The sequence below is a fragment of the Triticum aestivum genome, chromosome 2A (assembly GCF_018294505.1).
Source record: "Triticum aestivum cultivar Chinese Spring chromosome 2A, IWGSC CS RefSeq v2.1, whole genome shotgun sequence".
Taxonomy (NCBI): Eukaryota; Viridiplantae; Streptophyta; class Magnoliopsida; order Poales; family Poaceae; genus Triticum; species Triticum aestivum.
This window is the reverse complement of record NC_057797.1, coordinates 605,541,122-605,550,249: the sequence shown is the minus strand read 5'-3', so window position 1 is coordinate 605,550,249 and position 9,128 is coordinate 605,541,122.

The window sequence follows — 9,128 nt, the reverse complement described above, 5'->3', positions numbered from 1 at the left end:
AACAGCGACGCTGACGGCGGTGATTCCCACGAGCGGGAAAATACACGCTGATGCTTCTTTCGCCCAAGAATCAGTCCTGCTTTAGCTTCTTTTGCCTCAGCGGATAGGACCGCACTGTGAGAATCGCTCTGGCTATTGCTTGAGCGGATGCGACGGCATCAGTCACTCGCTGCGGGAATCCAATACTGTGGGAAGCTATTGTGCCGACACTACAGGGATCCTAAAATTTACCGCTTAATTTTCTCGCCATTATTTATCGTCTGGGCTTATAAAAGGAGACACCGAGGCTCTCGTCCAGCCATCCTTGAAATCGCCACTGCGCAAAGTGTATAACACATTTTTTTCAGTCGGTATGAGTTTGCCTTGCTCGGATCAAAGCATTAGGCCGAGGAAAATGAAGAACGCAAGTTTGCCTCCGGGGGTGGCAGTCCTGCGGTGTTGGTGTGGCGATCTTTGCAAGGTGGAGGAGGTTACGAATTTTTCAGATTGGTTGGGCATGAAGTTTTTCAGGTGCGCCAATTATGAGAAAGATCCACCCATAGCTATTTCAAAGTACGACAAGCCTCCGGTATACTTTAACCATCACAAATAGATATTGTTGGTATTTTGATAGATTCTTTAATAACATTCTTGTTTCTTGTTGTAGTCTCCTCCGCCTCTGTGCATGTACTATCGTTGGATTGACACGGAGATGCCGGCTTGGTCAGTGACTGAGATTCGTGAAAGAAGTCGTCGTGCGTGGAATAGTTTCTATGCGAAAGAGCGACGCGAGAAGGCGGAAGCTGAGGAGAAAGCAGAGCAAGAGAGAGAGTTAAAAGAATATTATGCGGAGCAACACCGCTTTTTCAGGATTTAGAAAAGAAAAACAGGGAAGAGGCTCATCGAATGGAGGAGCAGGAACGACAGCGAAAGGAGGCTCGTGAGGCAGAGAGGCAGAGAAAGAAAGAAAGGGCTCGTGAGGCCAAGACAGCAGAAGAAGCTGCCGATGGAAAAAGAAAATATCCACGCTGGACTCAGTAGATTCTTGTGGTAGTATTTTAAATTTCGCAATCATTTGTATCTTTATTTCTGCAGTTTAATGTAGCTTTATTTCAGTAGTTAAATGTATCTTTATTTCAATTCTACGATGTATCTTATTTTCAGTTGTACCATGTCGTAATGGAAAAAACATAAAGTTTTAGAATAAAGTAGTGGCATTTTCTTGCCCTCCACTAATATCGGAACATCGTGCAACAACTACAGAATGAAATTAAGATAGAACATAATGCCCTACAATAAGAGAGTACAAACTAATAATGCAAGTACATCTGAATTAAACGGTAGAACTAGAATACAGCTTAAAAACTACATGAAGGCATCACCGTCATCCTCCGTGGATGCAGAACTCTTGCCCTTCGAGGATGCAGAACTCTTACCCTTGGACGATGCAGAAATCTTGCCCTTGGGGGATGCAATACTCTTGCCCTTAGACGATGCAGAACTCTTGCCCTTAGACGATGCAGAACTCTTGCCCTTTGACAATGCAGAACCCGGAAGCGGCGGCATGAAGATATCATCTTCGTCCTCGCTCTCCTCAGTCCATAAAAATGGATGCTTTTCTGCAGTCCTTCTAAAAGTTTCGCTCTTCGGCTCCACTACCTTCTTCCACCTTCCATTCAACCTAAGAAGTTCTTTACGTACCTCCTCATAGGTCCTTTCAGGCCACCCAGACCTACGTAATATGTGAGCCAACTCATTCATTATGGTGTCACTACCTGTGAGTTCGTCCCATGGAACAATCCTATTGTCCATCCTGAAATCGGTAGCTAGCCTAAGAAGAGTCCTGCTCATCTCAGGGTGAAAACTACGATCGAAAGGATAATGGGACATCTCGACTACACTATACTCGAATGCTTATCCACCTCCGTCTGAAGGGGGTTTTATAGGTAGAGAGGAGAAAATGGCGGGAAAGAATGACTGCGGTATGGCGGGAAAGGGTTGGCGGGAACATATGCGCGGGAAGGGGTTGGCGGGAAACGGGTGGCAGGAAGATATGGCGGGAAGGGGTTGGCGGGAAACGGGTGGCGGGAACATATGGAGGGAAAGCGTTGGCGGGAAAATATTGAGGGGAAAGGGTTGCCTGAAAATATATTTTTTCAATGTCTAAGATGGGCAATGGTTGCACAGTATTCATCAGCCAAATTTTAAAAAAAAAATCATTTCGGCCTAACATAAGCCGAAGAGTGGAGCGGGATAGTATGGCGGGAGATATAGGCGGGAAAAATTGTTCCTGACTGGTGCATTTTTATTTCAGCATACATAGATGTTCAAATCAAAAAGTATGATACTGACATATGTAGATATAATGGGTCGCGCACATGGATAGATGTATCACCCTACTTTACGACGACCACCTGGCCTTTCCTTACGACCGAAAGGCGACAAACGATTAGGTGGCCGAGTTACACGAAGACCGCAGCCGTACTCCAATTCAACTTCATGTGTCTGTGAGTCATGCGTAGGTGGTGGAGTCGTGAATCCTTGTTGCGAACCTGAAGCGTAATTGTAGGCGTATGGTTGTGACTACGCGGGGATAAAAGATGGGCCAATAACGTCCCCTCCGAAGAACTCTGTAACTAATGATGTAACCGGGTCGCCATGATCATGTGATGCTCCCAGGACGCCTGTGTTGACGCCACGTTGGGTGTTCTCATCGCCCCAATTAACATCAGGTATGTCCTGCACATAGAAACATTGTAAACAAATTGTTAGAAGATAATATATGATAACATTGTAAATGCATTAAAATGTAAACATGACTACCTGATCAGATCCCTCGCCTGTACTGTCTGGCCATGGTACGTGGTGCTGGTTTAAATCTGGTACACGAGTCTCCTCGGGCATGAAGATCCCTCGCGTGAAGAGATACGACTGAGATCCCTCACCTTGGGTGTATGCATCATATCTTGTGTACGCATATGGGTTAGGAGAAAGAGTCTGCTCGGGCATCGAATCCAAGCCCGTGCCATGGTCCTGAGATGTCTGCCCCTGACGAAGCTGCACCGAAAAAGAGCGATGCAGTGGCAGAGATGAGTCATGTCGTGGAAATGTCGTTCTAGCACTCGGACCCTCCCCCCACTGCCCATGGCTCGTACGCGCCTCGCTCGGTCTGGACGACGGCGCCGTACTTGGTCTGGCTGACCTCGCTACCGGCATGTTGTACGCTCCAGTGACAACGTCGTCGCCTCTACCGCATCTGAACTTTGTTGCCATGTATTGTTGAAAACGTTTCTGGAATGACGGGCGAGCTGGGCCCTGGGCCGGCATGCTATCCGTAGCCATTTACCCTACTTCGTTGCAACTTTCAAGCTGAACAATATTTGGATGTTATTTAGTTCAAATGATTATGAAATGATGGACCTAAAAAAGTTACAAGTGATTACCATGTGGTCACGATAGTAAGCTGCATGCAGCTCAATATGTCTCCGCGCCTGCTCCTCCTGTGTGAGATGTGTTGGTGTAGTAGCTGGCTGACTGGCCAGGCTAGCACGTGTGTTCATGCAGTACCACTGTTTGTACGCTTGATCTGTACTTCCATCATACGGTCTGCAAAATTAAATAATTACATAAACCGTTGTGATGAAAGCAAAGCATCTTCACGCATCGTATGATCATCGTAATAAAATAATGTAAATAAAATATACCTAAGTTGATGCACTATATCTACTAGCGCTTCATTTTCCCACTTGTGTATCCATTCAATGTTCTGCTCCCTCCAATTGTATAAACTCCAACCCCTGCCCATATTGGTTAGCCTGCAAATTATGTAACAAAGTGTGAGTTTAGTAAATTAAAATAGACACTAACTATTTAGGGAGGTCACATCTTACTTATGGGTTTCCTCATCGATACGTCTTGGAAAAGGTGGTGGAATTTCTTGATAAATACCGAACTGTCTCATTACATGCTCTGGGTTGTAAGGCTCAACACACCACAGGAACAATAAGTTGCAGCGAGTTAGCCAGAATGCACTATCGCTCAACATGCCTGGTGTGAAGGGTCGAGCATCAAAGACCATTTGTAGCTGGTCCTGAGTCCACGGGTTCCACGTGACTTCTGCCTCATCAAGTATCTCAAACTGCTGGTGGTACATAGGGTAACAATTTTTCGCAATATCTGGAGACCAACGTTTCCATGCCTTTGTCCACCTAGTGGCCATAGTTGCGTTGGCACCCTCGCTAAAGTCGTATGGGTGTACAGGTTGTACTATACGAGGTCGTCCTACATGGAGGTATTCCCAGGACCACAACTGTAGAAACTCATAGGCGACACAAAGTAATGGAGCTTTTTGTGAGAAAGAGGTTTTTTGCGTGGCATCACACAAGCCTCGGTATGTATGAGATAGCATGGCAGAACCGAAGCTGTATTTTGGCTGCTCGGGTAAAGGTTCATCTACCATATTCTCTACAATGTAGATGAGACCAGGGAGAACAACGTCCCCATGTGAATTTGGAAACAGAGTCCCGAGGAGCCACAACAAATAAGCAAATAGATGTCTTTTTCTCGTCTCCTCATCGGCGAAGCTAGATAAAATACGAAAGTTATCACGAAGCCAGACGAGTGGGATGCCCCGAGGGCCACCAGAACATTGTGATTCTGGCATTTCCATCCCAAGACGGGCTGCTATATCTAATGCCCAAGATGGAGACACTCGTGGAGAGACTAACGGCTCACCTCTAATTGGTAGAGCAGTGATCATAGAAACATCTTTCAGTGTAGGTGCAAGCTCCCCAAAACGAAAGTGAAAGGTGTGGGTTTCAGGCCTCCACCGGTCAACGAGGGATGTCAAAAGGGATGGGTCCGAACGTACTTGGTCGTGGCATGATGTGAGCCTAGCAAAACCTTGTAGTCCATAAGCGTCAAGGTGAGTAAGGAAAGCATTGTGTATTGGCCATGTTTTCTTTATGGTTCGAAATCTGAAAGGCCGATAATCATGCTTAATATTTGGGTTCAAAAATAGGTGGCAACGGCACTGGCACTTCACCCATAACCTGCACACAAACATACAAATATAAATTACGAGGAAGACACAAATACAAATACAAATCAAAATTAACTTAAAAAATACAAAAAGATACGATTTACATTAATTATCTGAAGTTAACATCACGAGTACAATAATACAAAGAGATTCAATTTAAATTTAATATAAGTACACATAACGAGTACAAATATAAATAGACATAGCAAGTACATATATATCAACATCATGCGTTGTTGTTGGCTCGATATGGGCATTCTCTGCGTGAATGTCCAGGACACCTGCAAACGCGGCATCGCCTTGGTTCTCCCATCTGGCTATGGTCCATGTCATTGCGATGACGCCTAGACTGACATCGTCCCTTTGCGGTTCTCATCAAGTCGGCATTCGGAATCCATTTCGGCCCATCTGGCCACAACATTTTGTAGTTCATATCTATGCCCCAAGCCCAGAACTCACCGTTCCAAGTGTTGTACAGATTGTACATGTTGAAGTACGACGATATGTATGGCTCGACGCTGATTTTTTGATCAGCAGCCGCCCGGAGCATATGACTGCAAGGGTAGCCCTCAAGCTTGGGCTTGTTACAAGTGCACTCACAGGAGGTTGAGCCAAGGGTGACAGCTTACTTTTTTGATCCTCTGTGGTGACCCTTAACGTACTTGGCTCGCACATTGACCTTCCACTTATTTCTAAGTGCGTCCACTTTCCTGCAGCCATGACTTTGGGACTTCTTTGCTTTCTCGTCCAGATGTCTTTACATCTTCTCGGACCATGGCTTGTTCAATTCAACTTGTGCTTTGGCGACGGTGACCCTGTCTGCAAAGTATGATAGGATCCGGTTCCAAGTTTCTTCAATTAGGGCTGTGATAGGCAGTGCTCGCACCCCTTTAAGAACACCATTGTACACCTCTGATATGTTGTTGGTCATTATTCCATACCGAGCCCCGATGTCGTGAGCCTGCGCCCACTTGTCCAAATGAGGGCAATTCTCGATGATCCACTGGCTCAAATTTATGGGCGTCCTACGACCCCTCCGGTCTTCTCTCTGCGGCAAGGCCACGCGGTCGATCTCACCATTGATACCTGCCCAGATCGCATTCATTTTGGCTTCAGTTTTTTGCATGCACATCCTCTTGAATAACTTGAACCAATCCTTGTTTTTGAATTTGGAGTGAAAGTTTGCTGCCAAATGCCTCATGCACCACCTTCCCTCTAGATCGGGCCAGCCCCGCTCTTCTTCCGACGCCTTAATTATTTCAAGAGCGCTTAATAATCCAGTGTTGCGATCAGAGATGATGCAAACACCTTTACGCTCTTTCACGACACCCATCTTCACGCAGCTCAGGAACCACAACCAGCTATCTTTGTTCTCGCTCTCGACCAATGCATATGCAATAGGAAGAAGCTGATTATTTGCATCCGCTGCAATCACCACCAATAGTGTGCCCTTGTACTTTCCAGTGAGAAAGGTACCATCAACTGATAATACCGGGCGACAGTGCCTGAAGGCTTGTATAGTCTGGGCGAATGCCCAGAATAAGCGGTCCAGGATTAGCTCACCCGGGTTCATTGGGTTTGGACGTTCTCTCCGCCAAACTTGAGTACCCCTATTAGCACTTGCTATTTGATGAAGCATTCTAGGGGCATAAGAATAGGCCTCCTCATAGGTACCATACAAGTTCTTGAATATATTTTCATTCGCACGCCTAGCCTTGCTGTAGCTAACAGGGAAGCCAATTAGATCCTCTACATCTTTTTGCAGAGCCCTAACACTAATGTTGAGACTTTCCTGCACAATCGTTTCCATCGTCTATGCCACATATTTTGCTGTCACATTGCAGTGATTTGAAAGAGTCCCGATTTGCTCACAGGTATGCTCCACTATTTTTGTGATATGCCATGACTGACATACCCCAGGCTTTAGTCTAGCGAGAACTCTTCCGCGGCAACCTTTCGCGGTATGGATGCATATGACCTTCAACTCTTTTTATCAGACTGCTTCACTCTATGCTGGCAGTGGATGCCGATTGCATAGCTACCCATTGCCTGGTAAGCACACTTTTTGTCTGGGAAAACTTGCCCAACCTCCAGGCTCCCCGCTCCTAGGCCAGAAGCAGAGTGAAATTCGTTGGTGATGCTCATATCCTGTAAAAACCCAGGTTGCAGTGCCGCTGCGACCGCCCTCTGAGGAGGAACATCTTCTTCTTTGCTTGACTCCAAAGACGCAGAAGAATGATCATCATCATCTAGCACCTCCGGCAATCCCTCCACGTGTTCGCTTATGTCAACGGCCGTAGACCAATATCCTGTGTCATACACAGGCTGGCTGCCCGTCGGTTCCGATGGGCTGGCGCTAGGGGCTGATGTGATGGCCAACTCGACCTCACCACCCCTGCTACTGCATCCGGCAACATCAGTGACTGAAATGAACTCCACATACACCATCGGCTGACCATACATTGAGTTATTGGGATTGATTGCAAACCTCATGTACGACCCCCATGACCGATCACCTGTGACAGGCCGCAAACCCCAACGGGCAACTGTCCCATCATTTCCTCCGTCAACGACGAAGGCCTCCATTGTCATTTTTCCCCTGCATCCCTGGGCCAAACACCGCTCGGATGCACCTTCTAACTGTTGCATAACCCACGTTGACCATGTCTCTCACTACAACTGTAGTCGACTCGCACAAGGACACATCCACCCCGAATGGACCGTCGCGTAAGACATTCCCATAGTACACTACTAAATTTTCCATAGTACCTAACCAACATACATGTTTACATTTCAAATAATTAGTAACTGAACATTTAGTAACAATGACAACATTTACATATCATACGACTAAAATAATAACCGTATTTTCGTTACAAATATTCGGTTTTTTCTCTAATCATTTGCTTAGAGTTTAAGGGGTTGTTTGGTTAATGGGTATTTAAAGATCTATTTTTTCACAAACTCGTCTAAGAGAGTAAAAACGACTATTAGTAAAAACTAATTTTCTTACAACAGGTTATGACAAAACCGATGGTAATTACTCGCTATCCAAACAACCACTAAACATAATAGTATGATAATAACATTTTAATATCATATGAGTTAAACATTTAATTTCTTCCGGCTTTATATAATTTTTTCATATCATACGATAGCAATCATTTATTTACAAATAATAATATTTGCAGCGGCATGCACATTATTCACAACAGTACATCAATATAAAAAATATTAACAAAATTAAGGTGTCATTTTATACCTTAGCTCCAATATGGATGTGCTTGCGAATGCAATTAAGAGTCCAAATAGTTCGAATAAATTTCCGTCACCGGTACTATATGAACGGAGTCAACCTATTATCACATGAACATCAATATTACACACGGATTTTTCTTTCTGCTATCAAAAGTATGAAAATAGCACTTGCATGTATGTGGTCATCACCTCAAAAGGGACAGCGAAGATGCAAACGCAATTTCTTCAATCACGTCATCTCCTCCTTGTTTGCTACTAAGATGAATTATTTTACCTAATTACATACATCATTAAGTACATTAGCACGTAATCTTAACATACAAAATTTATATTATTGCGACATAAAAAAGAAGACCTACGATTTCCTAACTATAGACTTATTGATACACATACCACATGAAATAACATACCACATTCAATGAATAATTACAGTACATTTTTTCTTAATTACCGTAATTAGATTTCTGCATGTCAATACTAATGGACGCACCCAACATTGATACAACATCTTCAACCTACTCTTCTAAGAAAATAGTATAAATGCTACATCTGCCGTCCGGAATTATTTCTAACCTCTAAGCACTAACATCACATAGCTAATCAAGAGCTAAAAGATGAACTAATTACCACCCTGCATGCACAAAAAAATCAATGTATTGCAAAGCTCATACCTTGATCTTCAACTTTATAGTTCACTTCGCTACACAAATCCTACTCCTGAAGCTCTAAATGACTCCAAAAAGTGAAGAAATAATACCTAACACAACAGAGAACACATAGTTATGAACTAAACAAAAAGAGTACAAACTTCATGCATGCGAACGAAACCAACAAAAATGGATAGATCTTA